Consider the following 23,744-nt stretch of genomic DNA (forward strand, 5'->3'; position numbering starts at 1 on the left):
GAAACACCTGACAAAATAGAAAAATCCTGATGCTCAGGTCGCACCCCTGAACCATTAATCTAGAATCGTTGGTACTGAGACCCAGGTTTCAGTGTTTAAAAAATTTCCCTGTGGATATACCAATATGCAGCCAGGCTTGAGAAACCACTGGTCAGAAGATTATTGTCCCTCATCATTGGCAAGAGCTGGTGGATTCACTCCAGTGGTACTTTAGAATCACTCATAAACTGAAAGTCAAATTACTCTATTACAACAGACTGCAGCTGAGAAAACAAAACATGCACCACACTATTTAAATAAAAACCCAGCTCACATAGGATATGTTTGGCTGCATAGACCCTCAGAAATGTTATTGTTTCTGTCCTTGCACAATTTTGCTATTGAGTTCCTGCATATAAGCACATCTTGGGAATAGTGGTTGAAATAAGAAAAATAAGCCATTTAGTTTCTCCCTGCATGAGACTGGAGTGATTGGAAGGCCGATTTCTTCACATCAACTTGCCAGATCTCAGGGATGGCAGGATTTCAGGGAATGGATCTTTGAGTGATGGTTCTAACTTATCCTGGTCCATTTCCTACAAGGTGAGTTTCTTCCCAATATAGTACTTCTGATAACTAGAATTACCCCTATTTCCCACATATACAGAAAAGTATCAATCTTAATTTTTAACGTATCATTGATTCTTAGAATTGTTTTCCTTTGCTCAAACTAACTGCATCAGCTAATGTTCTTAACTGAAAGCAACTGAAAAGGAGTCTGGGTGAATTAAAAGAAAAGGAGTTCATTTAAAAGGATAATGAGAACCTCACAGGCCTGTTGGAGATTTGAAGAACCAGACTCAAGGCTAAATGGCCAGGAAAAATGCCCAAACCACACTGTAGAACTGTCTGAAGGGAAACTGCTGCTGCTGCTGCTGCTGCTAGATGTTAGAATTTTCCTTGCTGCAATTTTGCACCAGGAACACACTTCAATCACTTTGTGGCTGAGAGATGGATGCACTCTCACTTCCACCCTCACTAGAAAACCATGCTGTATAGTTCCTCACGTTGCTCACTAAGGTCTCCTACTGGAATGTCTGATTGAGTTTCAGGATTGCTCCTAACTGCAGGTGTATTTTCTACCTTGGAGAGGCAGGAGTTAAACAGTGGGAAATTCCTCATACAAAGGAAGGGGCAATAAAGAAACACTACTGTCTACCATCCTTCCTAGAGTCCTCCTTTTGTAATTCAAGTCAGTATAGGGAACAGTGCAGTTTTATTGCACTTCAATCAGCATTTATTCAGTTCTGCTGCATACTCAAGATGTAAACAAGACAAAAATAAATTGGTGTAGAAGTGCTTACAGTTTGTTAGGAAAAGTTTTGAATGGATTATTTTAACATAATATTGTAAAATGTAATGGGTTGAAATATATTCAGAAGAGGAGACCTTAATGCCACAAACTGAGTGCAAAGCAGGAGAAAATAATAGACCATTTTAAAGCTCATTTGCCCTGACTTAAATCAGGTACAGTGAAATAGCTAATATAGTATTGCATTATATTTGTGTTTTTCTGTAATAGTCTCACCAAATGTTATATAAACTCTTCAAGGGAAAATATCTATCTTTTAAATTTACTTTTTATAGTATCTAGCATGTAACTAGGCACATAGTTAAGTGCCCAAGTGTTTTTACTGATTTGAATTATTTTGGGAAATGTACAGTCTAAATACTCCCAAACATATCCAACCATACCGTGTAAATAATATTGTGGAATAAAATATTATTTTAAATCATTTGCTGCTTGACCATCTGAATTATAATTAACAGTTGATGGACTGGCAACTGAAAGATTGTTATAGTTTTCAGGGGATTAAGCCTTTCTCACTCAAGCTATACTGAGACAAGATTCATGTGAGAATAGATTTTTAAAAAATTGACATTAACAGTTGTCATGATATGAATTACTCTGCACTTCATTATTAGTTTTTAAATATTTATTTATTTATTGAAGTATAGTTGATTTACAGTGTTGTGTTAATTTCTGCTGTACAGCAAAGTGATTCAATTATTCATATATATACACTTTTTAAATATTCTTTTCCATTATGGTTTATCACAGGGTATTGAATATAGTTCCCTATTTTTAATTTTTTTTGGACTTTATTATTATTATTGGTGTTGTTATTCCATATTTAAAGGAAACTTTTCCACTACTAGGTTTGCGTATATGACCTCTTCATGACTAGGAGGATGGAAGTGTCTCAGAAGTTTCTTGTACATACTTGAGATGCCCATAGGTTAGGAGGATGATTATATATCTGAACAGGGAAAATCACAATGCTCAGGAGAAAAACGTATGCAAAACAATACAGTTTGCAAAGAATAGGAACCCACTGGAAATAGCTTAAGCAAAAAGGATAATTTGTTAAATGGATAGCTCTAATTATTTTTTTATCTGCAAAATATTCATTGTAAGGTTGTACTAAAATATATTCACCTATTCCTCTATTCCAGGTGGTTTCTAATGTTTTTACAATTTTTTTTAATGTTTTACAATTAAAAATAATGTTGCAACCTCCATGTGTACATAGTAATATATTATGATATTTTTAACAGAAGTGGTGTTGGCACTGGATATGGCAGTTTCTTTTATTGTTAACATTTACTCAACATCCCCCTTCCCATAACCATAAGGAAATTATACATCATCAAGATTGCCATGTAACTTAGTACCTCCCTATGGTGTTATCAAAATTATAGATATAAAGTTGTTCATAATATTTCCTTATCATTTTAATGTCTTTAGGATCTGTGGTAATATCATTTATTTCATTTATCATATTGGTAATTTGCATTTTGACCTCTGATTCTGTTGATTCTTTTATCTCTTGCCATTCTTTTTTTTTTTTCTTTTCCTTGCTTTTACTAAAAAGTAAATTGTGATGCTTAATAATATTCTGGTACTCAGATATATGGTCAAACATTATTCTGAATGTTTCTGTTTGGGGGTTTGGGGATGAGATAACATTTAAATCAGTGGCCTTTGAGTAGAGCAGACTGCCCTTCATAATGTGGATGGACCTCATTCAGTTAGTTGAAAGCCTCAGTGGAACAAAAGACTGACATTTCTTGAGCAAGAGGGAATTCTGCTAGTAGCCAGCCTTCAGACTTGCACTGTAATGTCAGCTTATCCCTGAGTCTTCAGCCTGATGGCCTTCAGACTTCAACTTCAGCATCAGCTTTTCCTTGGTCTCCAGCCTGCTGGCTCATCCTGCAGATTTTGGACATGCCAGCTTCCATAATCACATAAGCCAGTTACTTAGAACAAATCTCTTTCTATAAACACACACATCCTATTGGTTCTATCTCTCTGGAGAACTCTAGACTCACTGACATGTCTTGTAATTTTGAATTGAACACTAGCCACTGTATAGAGAAGAACTACAAAGCCTGACAGAAATAATACTTATGCTTTGGAATGGCATGCATTTTTTTCTGTCAGTTCATTACTGTGGGAATTTAGTTCAATATAATTAGTAGTTGAGCTGGGTTTAGGTTTTGTTGTTGTTATCATCATGCTCATTACACATTAGGCTACAAATTTCTCCAGTGGTGGCCTGACAAGGCAACCAACCGAACTGAATTTCAAAGTGTGACAAGTCCCTCTGAAAAGAAATTGAACACATGAACTCTGTGTGCTTATTGTGGGTGGAGTCTGGGTTAGCAGATAGTTTATCTCAGTGTTCTTTCCTCAACCCTGATATTTAAGCAGTCCTTGTACTTGGTATTCTTGTCCAGCCTCAGTCTTAGGTAGAGCCTGTATGCCTGGACTTTAGGAGCAAGAACTTCTCAGTATTCCTGGTCTTTCTTCTTGTGACAGAAGAGATATGTATTATATCTTTGGAGAGGCTTAGGCAGGATCGAATTTTCTTCCTCTTTCCCAGTGGAAGCAGACCTCTGCTTTGTATCAGTGTAAGATTGTGGGCTAGAAGATTCTCCTGCCTCTTCCACAGAAACAGGTAGCTGTTTCTTCAAGAAGCAGTCGATCTTTGTCTGATATTTTGGGGTGGAAGATAAGGATTCCTTCTACTACTTAAGCCATGCCTAGGGTGTGGTGGCAAGAACGTGTGATGCCTCTTGCCCAGCGTCTTAAGGTTTTTGCTTTATGTGAGAGAACGGAAGCAGCACTGCTTTGTGCCTATGCCTTATTGGTAGCTGATCAACACCCACATGATGTCCCCATTGAGGGGAGTGCCTCTCCCTGGTATCCTGTTCTGCCCAGAATCTTTCTTATGAGTACTTAGCAGAGATCCATGGAAAAAGAGTTTGTGAGCAAGCAAACTGTTACAAGCCCATACTTGGCCTTTAGGAATTTCTTAAAGTTTTAGCTGATTTATTCTTGTTCTTTTTTTTTTTTTGGCAGCCACCTCTTCCTCTTGTGCTCTGCCATAGATGAAAGAGTTCATGTGACCAATCTCTTTTCAGAGGAACTTGTCACACTTTGAAATTCAGTTCAGTTAGTTGCCTTGTTACCAGAGGTGTCTGATGGGCTCAAGAAAAGTTTTGTTTTGTTTTTTTAGATTATCTGTATTTTTCTTGTTGTTAGGATGGAAATGATATTCTCTTGAAAGTTTTTATACTCTAAGAAGAATTTCTAAAAAAATTTAAACAGCTTATTGTCTTTTAAAGAAATTAAAAAGAGAAAAATTTGTCTTTTGTATTTACCCATATATTTACCATTTTCAGTGACTTTTTTTTTTCTTCCTGTTTGAATTTCTACCTGTTTTCATTTCTGTTTGGCTTGAGGGACTTCTTTCAGCATTTCTTAGATCTGCTGGCACTAAATGTTGTCAAAATCTCATGTATATGAAAATGATTTTATTTTGTGTTTATTTTTTGAAAGATAATTCACCAGATACAGAACGCTATACTGACAGCTCTTTTTTGTTTTTCCATTTCAGACCATTAAAGATGTTGTTCCATTGTCTTCTGGCTTCAACTTTTTTTTTTTTTTAACTAGAAGTCATCTGTTATTCTCATTGATGTTTCTTGGTATAAAACGTGTTTTATTTTCTCCTTTGGCTTCTTTTAAGATTGTTCCTTTTGCCTTTGGTTTGCAGCAGTTTGACTATCATGTAAGGATGTGTTCCTTTTCTCTTCTTACCATGTAGAATGGTTTTCTTTTTATTTAACACTGAGCAAACCGTTTTTCTCCTATACATAGCATGCTATCAAACCAATTTTTGAACTTTTTTCATCAAAGCTTCTATGGATAAGGGATTTTATTAAGCCTGATCCTTCAAAGCTTATAATGATCTTCCTTTACTTGATTTTAGACACCATGCATAGCGTACATTATAATAATATTTAGATGAGCACTTTTTTGTGCTTGCTCTGTTCCAGGCACTATGATGAGTACTTAAAAGGCTATTATTTCCTTTAAACTTCAAAACTACCACGTGAATTAGGTACTATTATTCCCATTGTACATATGAGAAACTGAGGCCTAATGAGATACAATACATTGTTCAAGGTCATAAACAATGTGTTAGAACCAGGATGTAAGTTATGACTCCAAAGCCCTTACCTGTGACCATTCAGTACGTTTAATAAATTGATTGTTTTGCTTATGATTTTTAAAAAATATTTATTTATTTATTATTTTTGGCTGCGTCAGGTCTTAGTGTGGCATGCAGGATCTTTCGTTGTGGCGTGCAGGCTTCTTCTTTAGTTGTGGCGCATGGGCTCAGTAATTGCAGTGCGTGGGCTTAGTTGCCCCATGGAATGTGGAATCTTAGTTCCCTGACCAGGGATTGAACCTGAGTCCCCTGCATTGGAAGGTAGGTTCTTAACCACTGGACCACCAGTGAAGTCCCTTGCTTATGATTTTATTACATGATTTCTTGTAATATGAAGATATTTGTCAAACTTTAGAAGATTATTTTTGCCGTGGAATTTACAAAATTACAGAAAAATAATGTTAACCATGATGAAATACTATATTTTATTCGGTTAGGCAGAATATCTCACCTTATTTGTAGTTTAAGTGCACAATTTTTATTAAAAAATTTTGTTGTTTTGTTTCAGTGTCAAAATTCAAGAGGTAAAACTAATGGCATTAAATGCAGAGAAGAGCAGGAAGTGGGGTATTATTTGCATAGCATATGTCCAGATGATGACTGCTCAGCTAGAAGCTATTCAAATTACGTGTCTTTATCTTTTAATAGGTACCTTTACTTCACTAAATGAGAGTAAGGAGCCACATTTTACTTGCCTTACTAAATGATATGTTGCGACAAAATTATTTACGACAGGCAGCAAAATCTTCTATTTTTAGTGGAGGAAAGCACTTTGAAGTTTCAACATAGTTTCCAGAAGCAATATTTAATGAGAAGTCCAAATGACCCTTGCAGGAGAAGATACTCATGAAGTAGTCATGTTTCTCACTGGTTTCTCAAAATTTTTGTGTTAGGGCCTTAAATTACTGCTTCAACTAGCTACACTTTTTTTTCTACTTTTTCTTCACAGTTTATCAAGATAAGGGATAAAATAGTTCTCCTTACTGATAAAAACTTTACAGTTGGTATTTACCAATGACCCATTCTTAGTTCAGTGCTAATTTTGGTTATGCCTCAAATACTCATGGTGTTGTTTGCTCACTAGAATGCCTATTGCTTCATTCCACCAGCAGGTGATATTTAGTTGATAGTCAAAATGCTTTAGAGTTGATCAAAAATATAGGCATGCCTTAGAATAAAATCAGTAATTGTAGACAATTAACAAAATGTTTAAATTTTTGTGTTCCTAGTTTAGCCATGAATCAGTTATGACATTAGGCATGTAGATATTAAAGATAAGGGAAAATCAACATGAATTTAAATAAGATTAAGAAGTCAGCTTTTAAAATTTAATAATGGTGTCAACTTTCAAAAGGGCCTGGTTAGATTGTTTCATTGGAAGTTTTACTAAAGAGAATAGAAACAAATCAGATCCATGTGAGAATTTTTTATTTACCTTCAAGTATTTAATCTATCTATAATTTATTTTGGCTACTAAGTATTGGCCAACACTTTTTCATATATTTTATTAAATTTCTCTAAATTGTCTTGCTATCTTGAGAGCTTTACAACCATATTGTCATTTGTAATTTAAGTAAGTATGCACTATTGGCTTATTAAAACTATATTTATGGACATTTTGATGATAAGATTCATTCATAATCCCTAGAAGTTAGCATGTTTTATTTTTGCTTTTTCCTTCTTGCTATAATCTACATGTATACACATATTTTTAAATAATTATATATGACTATAACAGATATTGACCTGTTTACAAACATAGATTGTAATTGTTAATTTTCCATGAAACAACTCAATTTGCATTTTGAATTTTCATTCATTTCTCTTGTTGCAGTGGGATGGGGCTAGAAGTTAGGTAATTTCCATCCCTCCTGGTGTTTCCTCCAGCTCTCTGTGGTTTATGCCAGCATTCCAGGGTCTTCTCCAGGTATGCATGTGTGTGTGGCAGCAGTGATATCTTATCATTGTTCTAGCAATGACATCATGTGTTCCTAGAAGTATGGCTCTTTCAGTTCTAGAAGGTTTCTGCTGCTTCATTGCCACATTTGGGGCATGGGGATCATTTGAAGGGCTACGTTTCTATCTAGATATACCACAAAGCCATTTATTCCTTCGGTCTTATTTCTTCTTGGTGCTGTTAGAAAGCAGGAAACATTCTCTCTCTTCTCTTAGGATCCTCAAACTTCTATTTCTTGCCTTTCCTTCCCTTTGTTGTTTGGTGAGTGAGAATATGGAAGGGAGACTGAGTATTTTGTCCCCCAAATCAGTATTGGGATGGAAGACTTAGTGACAGTGGTTGGCAACTGAATGTTGAGTGGTAGCTAATGATTTCTATCTTTCTCTTCTTCTAAGTCACCTGCATTTTAACTAGTTCTACTATGGTAGATCACATCTTGGATCAGCCTTCTGGTTAAATAAGAATGGACAAGTTGGAGGTGGGATGCTGTTCCTAGGCAACAAGTGATGGAATGGAAAGATAAAGAGATGGAAGAGGAGAGGAAATTTCCAATTAATTGAATAGCAAGGGAAGACAAGAATTTGTAGAAGAAGAGTTTTAGTGTTCAGTCAAGCCAGTATGATTTAGTGATTTCCTGTCTATTCAAACATGCACACATACACACTCAATAGAAACCTATTAGAACATGAATTCTAATGTGCTATAGACACTTTTTGAAGTGTATCTACAAATAATAAAACCTGATAATGGTGGCTGAGACCTCACCAAATATCTATGTGTTCCCTTTGCAGTTAGATGGAGACCATGTGTCTAATTCTGTCTAGTGGATGATGGGTAGAAATGATGGATGCAAATTAATAGGTCTGACCATGACTTAACATTTAGGACCTTCTAGCAGAATATTCTATTGCCACAGCAATCCTGAAAGCCAAGAGTTGAGATGGAGAGGACCTGAATCCCCGAGTCACCACATGAAAGATGGTTTTAAGTGATCCCTAGCTAATATCAGGAAGTGATAAACTAACTTTGATATGTTAAGCCACTGATTCTTGGGGGGTTATTTGCTATTGTAAGATAGGCTACCCAATTTTAACTAATACAGTTTGGAAGGTAAGATGAGTATTCTTTTGAAGTTTGATTCTGTTACATGAATCTGTATCATAAAAATATTCACTGCAAAGCCCCTTTTCTTCTTTTAAAAAGTAATATCTATTGGTTCTTTTGTTTTAAAAATTATAAATCATTTACCATAGGACAGGCTCTGGACAGAGAAACTAAAAGTCAAATTGTTGGGCGTTTCTGCCGATTGAAGAATGACTTGGGATGAAGATAAAGCAAGTTAGAAATTATAAATTAGTGGAGAAATATGATCCCATTAGAAAAAATAAAAGGTTTATGAGTAACATTTTGGTGGCATGTCTATTTTATAAAATGAGGTTTTCTCAAGATCTGGAGGTCATTCAGATAGAGGCAATTCTTTGTCATTAAAAATTGATTTAACTGTTGTCTATTATCTCAGTGAAGCTCAGCATCTACTACAGAGAAGTCTTACATGAAAGCCCCATATTGTATTATTATTTGGTGTTACTATTGCCCAAAACCTGAAAAATGTTGTTTAGGAGATCTCAATGTTTTGGGATATAGAAGGCCTTAGTAGTTTCTTTAATAAGTTTATAAGATAAGTGACAATAATTCAATTTAGAAAGTTAATATTTTTCTTGGAGTAAGAATTAGATTCTCTGGTTTCCTCCTTCTTTCCCTCCATCCTTTCCTCCCTCTTTCTTCCTTCCTTCTTCCTTCCCTCCCTCCCTTCTATTTCTCTGTCTTTCCCTCCTTCCTTCCCTTCCCTCCTCCTTCCTTCCTTCCTTCTTCTTTATACTCCTCTGATTCTAGAAGAATTTGTTCTCCATTTTTATAATCACTTGAAATGAAGGTCTTATAAAATACTTTTAAGTATTTGGAATAATCTTTGTAAACCCATTTAATTTTTTCCATCTCCTCTGAAATCCTTTCACAAAATTAAAACTTTAGAAGTATATTTCAGGTCTCTTCCAGCCTGTCACACTGCTATTTCTTTGTTTTATTCACAAAGGAACTTATTTACTTCTTTATAACTTTCTCAGGCAATTGTCTTATGTTCTTTTATATTAGTAAATTTATATAATTTTCCCACACTTTATACATAATAAAACCTTATTACAACTTATCAAGATATTTAGAACAAACTGGAAAACTTACTCTTAAGGTTTATTCCCTAATAGCCATTGTAGCTGTATTTTCACAAATTCTATAATTCAAATTTTGGGGAACCATGGTAAATAAGTGAGAATTTTAAAAAGAAGGAGGTTATTCTAAGACAGCTGTGGAAAAAGGAATAAGTCAACAGCTGATGACAAAGTACAATTTAATATCAGAATATAATACCTCTAAACTTCCCTTATAACTTGGTCAGATGTTTTGCCTTCTATGTGCTTCTAGAGTATACATCTAGTGGCAGACATATTAATGGGAAGGGGTGGTGGTGGTGATGGGAGGATGTTAGTTCTAAAGTTAGCCCTCAAGGTGAGATCATATATAGTCACAATTACCTTTTTAAAAATCCCTAAATAGCCAAGAAGTCATCAAGATAATTTTTTGTTTGTTTTTCTTTGCTTTCGGCATGGCTTCCCTTTCTCTGGGACAGTGGAGAACAAGGAATTTTTATGTCCCCCTGTCATTCCATTGGCTTCCCATCGTTCCCAAGACAGTGACTAAAATCATTAACATGGTCTATAAAGCCCTGCCAATTCTGGCTCAGACTTCTTTTCCAACCTCATCTTGACCCAAGATCCACACTGTCTTCCTTTTAATTTCTTGGATGCTCTCTCCTTTCCCCATACAATTCCAAAAGCCTTCATCTTCTTCTCTGGTAACTTCTTTAACTTTTTAGTACACAGCTTAAACATTTCTCCCTCAGAGAAATATCATGTATTCTTGTTTTGTCCTATTATAACAATCTAATCTTTCCATCATAAAACCTATCATAGCTGTGATTTAACATTTATTCATAGTGCTCTGATTAGAAATCAACTCCCCCAATAGACTGAGAGCTCCATGATGACAGGGTCTATGTTTTGGCCTTCTGGTTCATAGACGCCCATGTTCTTGTTGTGTCCTCACATGGCAGAAGGCTCAAGGAAGCTCTCTGGGGTCTGTTTTACAAGGATATTAATTCAATTCGAGAGGGCTCTGCCCTTATGACCTAGTCACCTCCCAAAGATCTCACCTCTTAATATCATCACATTGAGAGGATTAGGTTTCATCATATGAATTTTGGGGGACACAAACATCCAGTCTATGGCAAGAACAAAATTTTGATTGTAAATCTGAAATTATCTGTATTCAAATAACTCTTTCAATGGGCCTAGATTTGAGTTCCATTAAATTTAGTACTGAACACCAAATTTGTAGCTTGCTTGTAACATATTACATGGTTTTGATGATATAGTTTTTTTTGTTGTTGTTGCGGTACGTGGGCCTCTCACTGTTGCGGCCTCTCCCGTTGCGGAGCACAGGCTCCGGACGCGCAGGCTCAGCGGCTATGGCTCACGGGCCCAGCCGCTCCGCGGCATGTGGGATCTTCCCGGACCGGGGCACGAACCTGTGTGCCCTGCATCGGCAGGCGGACTCTCAACCACTGCGCCACCAGGGCAGCCCAATGATATAGGTCTAATGAAAGAATTTTTATATTCTTAAATAGAGGCCCAAATGTCAATAGCATATTCACAATCAGGTTTTGCTGTCCTTTCCTGAAATGACTGCTGGTCTAGAAATCAAATCTCAAATTAGTGGTATTTACTCATGCCCAACTATATATATTATACTCAAAGCAAATAATATGCTTTAGAAAAAGGACTGAAATTTCTGGGTAGTCTTTAAACAAAACTACAGTCTATTTTTTTGAGAAGTCTCATTCAAAGATCAAAAAACATGTAATTAGGAGATAGGCTTCAGTTTCCAGAAATAATCTTTAGTAACTGTTTGATTGAAGAATGTCTATTTGAAGAATATATAATAATTTGAAATTATAATTTGCTTAATATTGGCTCCTTTGAGCAAGAGGGCAATTATCAGCTTAGGTTCCAAAACCTATACAGCTGTTCCCTCACTTTGAGCGAGCTGACCCCACTGTTAACTTGAAAAGTTTGATGTGTTTGTGTATGTGTGTGCACATAAGATGTGTAGCTCAAGTTTACATTCCCAATTTAAAAAATGTCCAGATACCCATAAAACGTAGGTGAAAGAAAAGGTAAAGTATGTTTCCCAGTAGAAAAAAAAAATCACAACTGCTTGGCAGTAATATAATATAAAAGTACATGTGATAGTCTTAGTACCTTAGCTACTTCCAAAGTTAATAAATTATTTACTATTCCTCCATGGGAGGCAGGATATAGAGTAAGGAAGATCTGGGGTTGTAGAATTTGGCCAGCCTTGGTTAAAAATCTCAACTCTATTACTTTCTACTCATGTAACCTTGGGCAATTTAGTTAATATCATTAAGGCTCACCTTTCTTATCTGAAAATGAGGATATATTACGACCATCCTCCTAGAAATACAGTAGAGCTTAATGGGACAAGGTATACTAAAAACTTAGTGCCTGGAACATAATGTGTTTGCAATTAAAGTTATGATCAATATTTTTATTACCCTTCAGTAAAGAGATTTCCAATGTTTTCCTAGAGTAATGATTAGATTTATCAATGTGAAGCCTCAGGGTTCCTCTATTTTTGCTCTATATTCCCTTTTCCCCTTCTATTTAATTAAATTAATTATAGAAACAGTATAAGTATATAGAAGATGGATCAGGTAAGTGTCTTAGACAAAATAGAAGTTGCTTCTCTTACATGTGATAGTCTAGAGGTAGGTGGATGGTCCAAGGCAGTGGTTAGCCCTGTTCAATGAGATCATCCTGGAATCTGGTTTCCTTTCTTTTTCTTGTCCACCGTCTCCTAGGGTGAAGTCTTCTCTTGCATGGCTGGAGCTGCTTCACTAGCACTTTGCCCATGTTCTAGCCTTTAGAATAAGGGAAGGAGAAAATAGAGATCAAACATCTTCCCTTTAGAAGATTGGCCGAGAAGTGGAATACTTCAATTCTAGCTACATCCCACTGATCATAATATAGACACATGGAGGCATCTATTTGTAAGGAAGAATGTAAAAAGTAGTCTGTTTTGTGACCCTATGCCAGGAGAAAATGCAGGAATTCTATTACTAAAGTGAAGGGGACAGTTAGCAGTCTCTGCCACAAATAATGTATTATAGTGCAAAAGATCTGTTGGACCAGAGGCCAACATAACTGGGAATATGACTTGGGTCAGTTCAAAGTAGTCTGGTGACCTTGAGATCACTGAGCTTCTACAAGTCTCAGCTCTCTCCAGGTCTCACTGCCTTACTTCTTTGTTGTTAGTTAGGGTACTCCTTAACCCTTCATCACATGGCATAATAATAACAAACTTTATTGAGCACTTGCTATGTGCTGGACACTAATCCAAATATTTCACATGTATGATTTCATTTAATATTCTCAACAAGCCTGTGAAGTAGGTACTATTATTACCCTCACTTTATAGACAAGGAAACTGAAGCATGGAAAAGTTAAGTAACTTGAGCTGTTGGGATTTGATTTCAGGTTTCTTAACTCTATAGCTCAAGAGTTTATGTGAAAAGTGGCAACTAGCTGTTTTTTTTTAACTATCTTTTTTTAAAAAAATTTTTATTGGAATATAGTTGATTTACGGTGTTGTGTTAGTTTCAGGTGTAGAACAAAGTGAATCAGTTATAAAATATACACTCTTTTTAAGATTCTTTTCCCATGTAAGTCATTACAGAGTATTGAGTAGAGTTCCCTGTACTATACAGTAGGTCCTTGTTAGTTTATCTATTTTATAATAGATAAATAGATTAGATTTATATATAATATATATATAGATAGATAGATAGATTAGAATAGATAGATATAATAGATAGATAGATTAGAATAGATTCACCCCCAATCTCCCAATTTATCCCTCCCCACCCTTATCCCATGGTAACCATAAGCGTGTTTTCTACATTTGTGACTCTACTTCTGTTTTGTAAATAAGTTCATCTGTACCCTTTTTCTAGATGGAGTGGCAACTAGTTTAACCAAAATGTATTAGTTTCTTATTTCTGCTGTAGCAAACTACTATAAACTTAGTGGCTTAAAACAGCACACAGTAATTATCTTACAGTTCTGGAGGTCAGAAGTATGAAATGGGTCTCATGAGGCTAAAATCGAAATTTGGCAAGGCTGTTCCTTCTGGAGGCTCTAGAAGAAAGTAACTTTCCTTGACTTTCCCATTTCTAGAGGCCACACGCTTTCCTTTGCTCATGGCCCCCCAGTCAGCAATTGCATCACTGCAAATTCTGCTTTGCTTCCATCATCACATCTCCTTCCCTCACTCTCCTGTCTCCCTCTTTCACTTGTAAAAACCCTGTGATTATACTTAGGACACACCCAGTTAATCCAGAGTAATCACCCCATCTCAAAATCCTTAGTTTAATCACATCAGCAAAATCCCTTTTGTCATGTAAGGTAACATATTCACACAGGTTCCAGGGATTTAGATGTGGACATCTTTGGGGGAGCCATTATTCTGCCCACCACAAATGCCTTTTCAAAGGATGTCAGTAACTTATTAACAAATCCAATGGACTTCCTCAGGCTTTACCTCATACTCTCTCAAAACTCTTCCCACCCATAACTTCCTAATTACATCTTGCCTGAATTTCCACTCTCTTTGATGACTCCTCTTTTCAATTCTATCTCTTATCTTCCTCAATGTAGTTGTTTCCCAAGGACCTACTTTCATTCTTTATTCTTCTCACTCTATACTATTTACCTTGGTATCTTCTTATATATCTTATAACAGAATCTGTAACTAATATAATACTTATATTTGTGTCCCCAACCCTGGTTTTGCTGTTGAGTTTCAAAGCAATGTTTAAAAAATGTTTGCTGGATATCTTCCCCTGACTGGTCTGACCATTCAAATTCATCATTTCAAACTGAAATTATGGTCTACCTTCCCATATCTGCTGTTCTCTTGCGTTTACTTTTTTTGTTGATGGCCCTTCATCTTCACAGTGGTTCTGTCTCATGAATTCCGTGTCCTCTGAGACTCCTCTATCCACTTGTTTCTCAAAATGTATGGATTCTAATTCTATAGTATGTTTTTCTTCTTCCCCCTATATGATCCATTTCCACGTCTATTCTTGTAGTTCTCTTACTAGGTGTATCTTATGAGCATACCAATCTATTTTACACATTGCTACCAGATTTACTTGCCTAAAACCGAGCTCTTGTCTTATTATACCCATCCACCTCAAATATCCTTGTTTACAGAATTGTCTAACTTTCCAGAACCTCCTTCATCTACTTTCAACATTATTTCTTCCTGTATATATTTACATACTTTTTGTTTCTGAAAAACTTGACTCTTTGTTTCCTATTCATCATGCACTTTCCCTTCTCTGCCCCTCACTCATAATTTCCGTGTACTTGGAACATTTTTATCACCCATTTAAATTTATCTAAGTCCAATCCATTCTCTAAGATCCTGTCTAATGCTACTATCAGAAATCCTTCAGGTTATCTTTTGCTTTTTGAATGATCAGATACTTCTCCATCTTTTATTAAATTTAACACCTTTTACTCATTTATATAGCAATTTTTGAAAATATCACTGAGGAAAAGTTTGTGTTTGGCTCATCACCCGATATAAGTGTTTACATAGTATTCCTAAAATATGAATCTGCAAAACAGGAAAGTTGGACAAGAGCAATGATTTTCAATTTGGAGAGTAAGGGAGGAGTATAAGAATATTTCATGGGTGTAATTGTTGCAAAAGGTATACTAAAATGAAAAAATTAAAAACCTATTTTTAAAATAGAAATATTGATAGAGAACATATTTTTGTTATTGCCATATGTTGTAGGGAATGCCAATCTAGGCTTTGAAGCCAGCTCCTCAGGCTTGAAGCCTGGCCAGGCCAGGCAGTAGTTGGCAAGTTACTCAACCTCTCTGTTTCTCATATTCCTCACCTAGAAAGCTGAGAAATAATAATCGCTACCTCATAATGCACACAGAACAGCATTTGGCACATGATAAGTCTCCAAAACATCTATCCAATTATTAGCTATTATTATTATCTCTCAAAAACTGTCATAGCTTTAAAAGATTGAGAAATACTTGACTACATGGTCTTTACTATAACTGTATCCCTAAAATTCTATCGTTCTGATACTAGCATAATTCTGCCTAATCTCTATCATCATGTAGATTTATATACAGAGACAGTTAAAATGATAGCTATTTCATCTTTGTTATAAACTTATTAGGCATTATAATGCTTTTGAAACACTCATTTTGAGTCAATTCTTATTGATTTTAGCTTTTTACAGTTTGTGGCATTAAACTATAAAGAATAGAGGCAGGTTTTAAAAAATTATTTGGGCAAATTCTTCCTACATTGTCCTTTCTTCTAGTTTGGAGTATAGACCTTTCCTGTAATATTTATAACTCTTGCTTGTGTGTGTGTGTGTGTGTGTGTGTGTGTGCGCGCGTGCGCGTGCACGTGCGTGTGTGTGTTTAGTGCATTAAATTCACACAAAATGTAAGTAATTATGCCATGCTTTACCCTAAGCAACCTAAAGGTTGCTAATATTTGAGAAGCCTACTTCCCTCCCTCGGCTGTTTAATTTGGCACTTTGAGTGAAATATTTTCTTTTTTGTAATTTTAATGTCTGAATTATATGTCGACTACATAGACCATGTTAGAATGCATACTCTGGGAAGAAGTAGAAAAGCATCTGTTTGCAATGTAAAATATACCAGTATTTGTTAGGTGAGCATTGCTAGGCAAATAGTAAATCATTTGTTAAAAATTTCCATTTTAAGATGAAGGTTGCTACTGAAAGATTCTAATTTGGTACTATGTTTTCATATTCATACTGTAATAGAGAGCATTATTTTAGCCGTGCTGAAATTGTTAGAACTAACTCAGATATGCAGTTAGAATCATAAAAACTTTACATTTTGAGTAATTTTTATGGTATGAGGCACTGAATACAGAAACTTGTCTATAACATAAACCTGGATGTGTTTTTTAAACTGATAAACATTTACAGTGATCTTTGCTACTGAATCCAGATACAACACAGCCTCTGTAAATATTATCTTGTGGTTTAAAAATGCACTTGTAGAAATGTAAAATGATAAACTTTATAGACTATGATGACTTCTTTTTTACTTTTCTTGCCCCATTTTTTATCAGATTACAAATATGGAATTAGCCTTTAGTGTTCACTCCAATTTGGCTAGGGTAACTTGCTAAAGCCTGTAAGAATCAGGCTTATAGAAATCTCCCAATTTTTTAAACCATTAATTAACAGCTAAAATGCTTCAATCAAATAAGCGGTATGCTTTAATAATAGAATGCTCTCTAGTGGTGTTGCTGATAGGTAAAAATAAATATGATTTTTTTCCACTTCACTGTCAAAATGTGCTAACAACTAGGAAAATGGTTTATTTTATAAATAAATGTTTTCAATATAGACATAATTGAAAAACAATATACAGGGCATGGTAAAATTAGCTACACAGTTGATGAATATCATAACAAGTTTTCAACTCATGTGCATAGTTGAAATAATTTATCTTATTTTAATTTTTTATGTTATACAATAAAAATGTACAACTGAATATATAATACTGGTTCTCAACTTTGGCCACATATTAGAATCACTTGGGGTACTTTGAAAAAAAAATTGGCCTGTGAACATCAGAATCTTGGAATGAAGTGGGGCATCCACAATCTTTAAGGGCTCCCAAAGATATTCCAATGCTCAACCAGGTTTGAGAACCACTGGAATAAAATACTTTGGCTTATTAATAAATATTTATTTATATTATATAAATAAATTATATATATAATATAATATAAATAAATTATAAATATTATTATAATTATTATTATAATATAATTATAATTATTGTAAATATTTATTTATAATAAATAAAATACCTACTATGCTGACTTATGGGAATGTAGATAACACCTCCGTGTATATATATATAATATACAAATTTACATACACACATAGAGATAAGATAATGAAGTACCATTCCTTACCTTTTCATATGTGACTTTTACTCTCATAACAATAGAATTTATTATGACAAGGCTAACATTTAAGGAGCTAAATGTCAGTGACTGTTATTAGTGCTGTTAATGAATTTTTAAATTTAAATCTCACAATACCCTTACAGAATAGGTATTTTCTCCACTTTAATAAGGAAGAAACTGAGGCACAGAGATGCCAAGTTCCTTGTCCAATGTCATACCACTGATAAGCTGTAGAGCCAGAGTTTGAAGATAAGCCTTCTCAATTCAGATTCTCAGCAGTTAATCATTTTACCACTTGGCATTTAACAGTAATTTGTATGTTACTAATTAAGTGGTTATAAGAGGAAAAAATTAATTAGATGATGATTAAGACCACTGTGAAAATATAGATAAGGTCATAAGAGATATTTGTTGCTGTTTATATATTACTTGGTACAAGAAAGCTAAATTACTAAAATTATTCTAGGTTTTAACTACTTGTTTTTTTAAAATTAAATCCATCTGGGTTTAAAAGATCAAGTCCAACTAATAAGAAATCTCAGAGATCATCTGGAAGGTTTTAATGAACAGGGTGCTTTCTCATGTATTCTTTTTTGGGAATATAGACTGATACGTTGAATCTGTTTAAAATAGGGACTCTTTGTGATTTCAGAAAAATTTTTGAATATTTAGGATAAAGTTTCATGAAGACTGTAGATGGCAGCAACTTTCTGTTATTGGGTATTTGCTGTTCATAAGCACTTTTGGCTGGAGAGCTGGCTGAAATTAGTTGTAGGACTATGATCTGTGGTGGCTATGTGCTAAGGTACGCAAGTGAAGGTGTATTCTGTTTGGCTTTCCAAAAGCAATTTTCTGTTATTGGTTTTGAAAAGCTATCCCATACTCTTTATTTGAATAAGGATTGAAACACATTTGACTGGATCTGAAGGAAAAGCTGAAGCAAAGGCAGGTCATTCTCAACAAAAGTAATTTCAGGGAGCATTCTGTTATCATTCTTTGATATTGCATTTAGGCAGTTACATACTTTTTCTAAATACAGTGACCTGCATGATTTATATGGAATTCCAAAAGCAATGATCCAGTAAATTTACTAACAGTTTCAGTAAATTTGCTTCACGGATCCCGCATCTGATGATTGCCTTCTGCTCTTGGCATTTTCTACCTAATATACCATGTAATATGGTTCAAATCAAGAGTCTTATTCTGTCAAATCATTCACTGGAGAGGCTAGTGAAGGCTTTAACTGTGTATTAAAAAAAAGGAAGCCACTGATGGTTTGGGTTGCATTGCTTTTGAAGGCTTTATTAGAGCTGTCAAGGAAAACAAGTCATTCGTGCTCCAGTTGCCCTTCAAACAAATGTACTTCAATGTCTTGGATGCTCCTTAGTTTTATGTTAAATTATATAGGAGTAATAAGATTGCTATAACTGAGATAACTCCTTGTGATCAATACCTCTCTTTGGATTGATTAACTGGTATTGATGAGAAAGGACAGTCCCATTAATATGTTTTAATAGAATTAGAACATTAGCTCTCCAGCCCTGCAAAACATTTGGAACTTTTCCAGCACTGTTTGAGTTTAAAGAAACGGAGAAATGTTTTGTGGACCTGACCCTCCATGGGTTGCCTTCTGACAGTCAGATAAGTTTTGGCATAACTGTATTACCCAGGCTGGTTTCTGGCTTCTGTTTTTTTTTTTTTTTTTTTTTTGTCAGTGGGCCAGAATCCAAATAAATATTTTTGGAAGCAGGACACCTTGTTCAAAAGTTCACAAGTCCAAGTAAATATTCCTGTTTACTAAGACAAAATGAGAGATGAGATGAGCAAAAAACACTTGTTTATGGGAGCTTATTTTCTTTATGTAATTGGTCCCAAAGGGAAGATGAAAGCTAATGGGCTCCAGGGATTTGCCCCTTAATTAATTTTACACTGTCATGGCTACAATGAACATGAAGTGATGCACAATTTATATAACAGAATGACTTTACAATTCTGACATGTAAGGGCAGAGAAACATGAAGAAATTTCTTTATATACATCTCTAGGGATATGATTAGCACCACAGAATCATTTTATAGTGAGATGCTTAATGGAACAACTCTATTCTGTGACAGAACTGTCACCCAACCATTTTTTTAATTGTTTAAAATAAAAGAGACTATCAGGGCAGTCAGTTTCTATCATTTATAGAAGTGTTTAATGAACCAGAGAAAAATATCTATTTCTCTATCCTTACTAGCATTATGTTCAATCACACAGCTGAAATAGTATTAGGGGTCCAAATGAATTTTTTAGTGCCATGAATCAAGTTTACTAAAGGCCATTTCTTTTTCTTTCTCTTTAAAAATTTATTGATGTAGAGTTGATTTATAGTATTATTAGTTTCAGGTGTATAACGTAATGGTTCAGTATTTTGTAGGTTATTCTACAAAGTTATTATAACATACTCTTTTCTCTGTGTGGTATACTATATCCTTATGACTTATTTATTTTGTAATTGGCAGTTTGTACCTCTTAATCTCTTCACCTATTTCACCCCTCCCCCGACCCCACTGTCTTGTGGTAACCACTAGTTTGTTCTCTATATCTGTGAGTCTGTTTCTGTTCTGTTCTCTTTGTTTGTTTTGTTTTTTAGATTCCACGCATAAGTGAAAACATACAGTATTTGTCTTTCTCTGTCTGACTTATTTCACTAAGCATAATAACCTCCAGGTCTGTCCATGTTGTCACAAACAGCAAGATTTCATTCTCTTTTATGACTGAGTAATATTCCATTGTATATATATACACCACTTCTTCTTTATTTATTCATCTGTTGATGGGAAGTTAGGTTGTTTCCATATCTTGACTACTGTAAATAACGCTGCTATGAACATAGGGGTACATGTATCTTTTCTAATTAGTGTTTTGGTTTTCTTTGAATAAATACTCAGGAGTGGAATTGCTGAGTCATATGGCAGCTCTAGTTTTAATTTTTTGAGGATCCTCCATATAGTTTTCCATAATGGCTGTAGCAATTTACATTCCCACCAAGTGCACAAGAGTTCCTTTTTTTTTCTTTTTCCTTTTTGCTGTTCTGATTGGAAGCTTTCCACTATTCTGCCTTCCAGTTTGCTTATGCATTCTTCTGTATCACCTAACCTGCTGTTAATTTATTCAAGTGTACATTTCATTTCAGTTATTGTATTCTTCAGCTCTGATTTGCTCTTTTTATATTTTCTAATTCTTCATTGAAGTTCTCACCATGTTCCTCTATTCTTTTCCCAAGTTCAGTGAGTATTTTTATGACAATTGTTTTGAACTCTTTATCAGGTAAATTACTTATCTCCATTTCATTTGTATAATTTCCTGGGTTTTATTCCTCTGTCATCTCATTTTGTTTTACTTTCTCTGTTTGTCTATATGAAGTTAGGTGAAACAGTTACCTATCCTAGTCTTGAAGGTGTATCTCTGTGTGGGAGCATTCCTGTGCAGTCTGCATGTGCCCTGTGACTTTGGTTGGGGAGCTGGATCTTAAGTGAGCTGGGCCAGAGCTTCTCCTTGGGCGTGATGGTAGTCACTGCTTTGGTGGGATATGAGGCTGGAGCTGGAGGGGCTGGAGCCACAGCCCAGCGCAAGCCATGGCTTCTCCCATAGTGCAATAGCAGTCACTGCCTTGCCAGGTAGTGGGGCTGGAGCCGGAGAAACAGAAGCTGCAGCCCTGTATGGTCTTCAGAGCACCAGGCACTTTTCATTCAATCTACTGTCTCTGTGCTGGAACCCAGAGGGAGTCACTCTCTGCAGATGCTCTTTAAGAGTGGAGTCTCAGTTTCCTGTAGTCCTCTGCTAAGCCCCACTGGTTTTCAAGACCAGGCAAGGGGGCTCATCTTCCCAGGTCCAGGCCCTCGGACCAAGGTGCCCAATGTGGGGCTAGAATCCCTTGCTTCTTAGGGTGGAGTGCCAAGCTTGTGATATGCCCCTCCTCCTCTGGGTCACTTGCTGTCAGCGTGGGGAGGGATTCCTGTGGATCCTGACGAGATTGTTTCTCTTCCCCTCCTACCAGTCTCAGTTGTATCCTTGGTTGTAGAAAGCCTTTCTACTAGTCCTCAGGCCATTCTCAGAGAGAGCTGTTCTATATGTAGTGTAGTTTTGGTGTGTTTGTGGGAGGACGTGAGCTCAGGGTCTTCCTACTCTGCCATCTTGATCTTGCCTCCTCCTCTAAAGGCCATTTCTTAGAGCCATAAGGGATTATTTCTAATTTCAACGAAATATCAGAAACTTGAAATTCATGAACTAATTCTTTCATTTAATAAATATTTGAATGCCTACTTTATGCAGCAATGTACTAGAATAAGAGAAAAAGGTACCCACCCCCATGGAATTTAGGTTCTCCCAGGGGAGAGGGAGATTAAATAACTAATTTCTCAAAGTAATTTTAAAAATTATGACTGTGTTTTTTATGTTGAAAGACAAGTACGGTGTATCATTAAAATATACAGAAGAAGGATCTAACATAATCTGGGATTTCAAAAAAGGAGTCCTTTAGAGTTTATTTTTAATTCTTTATCTAAAATAAACTCAGATTTGGACACATACATAGTTCACCTGTTTCCACTGGTGGATGAAAGTTTTACTTTTACATAGAACAGCTATAGGACAACTCAACGAGAAAAATATTCAAGAATTAGGAAAAAGAAGCTGGCATATTCTGTTAGCAAAAACATGGATATGTTGTTTCTATGAGTTCTTTTTAACAGATCTCTCACACAGGCGGGATGGTTATATATTTGAAAGGGAGAAGATAATTTGTTTTTTAGAAGTGAATTTAACTTCCCTTTAAATAAATTAGATTTGATTTTTAAATTACTTTGTGAGGTGATTCTTACAAGTGGATTACATTTTTCTGAAAATGAACAGGCTGAAAATTAAGAATATTTCCTAAGAAAAAGCATGTGGGATTTGAGTGACTATAAATTTGTGGAAAAACAAACCTGGAAAATATGTGATGCTCAGCCCTGTGTATAGGTTTGTCCAACTCTTGTGAAAATGAGATGAGACTCATAAAGCATGAACATTTTATCCCATCGCCCAAGGAATAAAAAAAGCTATTCACACTTTTTAGATTGAATTCTAATAACTTCTAAAATGTAAGGGATTGGTTACCAGTAATAGAATTTGATTTTAATAATAGAATAGTTTTGTTGTTGTTGTTGTTTTGCGGTATGCGGACCTCTCACTTTTGTGGCCTCTCCCGTTTCGGAGCACAGGCTCCGGACGCGCAGGCTCAGCGGCCATGGCTCACGGGCCCAGCCGCTCCGCGGCATGTGGGATCTTCCCGGACTGGGGCACGAACCCGTGTCCCCTGCATCGGCAGGCGGACTCTCAACCACTGCCCCACCAGGGAAGCCCTAGAACAGTTTTTTAAAGCTCAAAATTTGCTGGATATGTTTGAAAGCGAGAAGGAGGGAAAGAGGCTGTCAAAAACAAATTTAGTGGGGGAAAAAAAACATTGAAAGGAGAAACATAAAATGACAAAATTCAATTCCTGAAGATGCAGATGAATGAACTGTCCTTTTGATGCCAGAAATCGTTCTTTCTCTTTTTAAGTATACGTAAAAATGTCCTGACTATGTTTTAGACATGCTACTTTTTAGTAAACATTTCTGTTTTCATCTACTCAATCCTGGATGCGTTCTCAAGTCTTGTCAGCTAAATCAACAGATGTCTTTTCTCATCAGTCTTATCAAAGATTTTAATGATGTGTATTATTTTTTTATCCAGAATTTTGTTGTTTTGTCTCCATAAAATATAACACTCTATCATTTGTTCTGAAGCTTATATTAGCCTAGGTAAATTAATCTAAAACTATTCAAATCTCTCTTAAATTGAACATGAGTTTAAAAATGTGGCAGAACTGATCCCAATCATTTTTTTTTTTTGCAGAAGTTATCCTACTGTTGGTTACTTAAGAATTTTCTTAATTTTATTTTGCATTTAGTTCCTAGAAATCTCTTCTTCAAAGAGATCTTCAAAGAAATCACTTGCTATCCTGTTGCTGT

At 35.4% G+C, this 23,744-nt stretch overlaps 1 long non-coding RNA gene across 1 annotated transcript in view; it reads right to left on the bottom strand.

Annotated features, from left to right (window-relative positions):
- The window catches only part of LOC113609817 (uncharacterized), a 42,400-nt gene that overhangs the window by 13,517 nt on the left and 5,139 nt on the right, over positions 1 to 23,744 (bottom strand). Inside the window, exon 2 of the long non-coding RNA XR_003428811.1 lies at positions 12,403 to 12,571. This is a non-coding gene — a long non-coding RNA (uncharacterized LOC113609817). The remainder of the gene's footprint in view (positions 1 to 12,402; positions 12,572 to 23,744) is intronic.

This window comes from Aethalodelphis obliquidens, unplaced genomic scaffold (genome assembly GCF_003676395.1).
Source record: "Aethalodelphis obliquidens isolate GAN/ISIS:26980383/991018 unplaced genomic scaffold, ASM367639v1 scaffold3, whole genome shotgun sequence".
Classification (NCBI taxonomy): domain Eukaryota; kingdom Metazoa; phylum Chordata; class Mammalia; order Artiodactyla; family Delphinidae; genus Aethalodelphis; species Aethalodelphis obliquidens.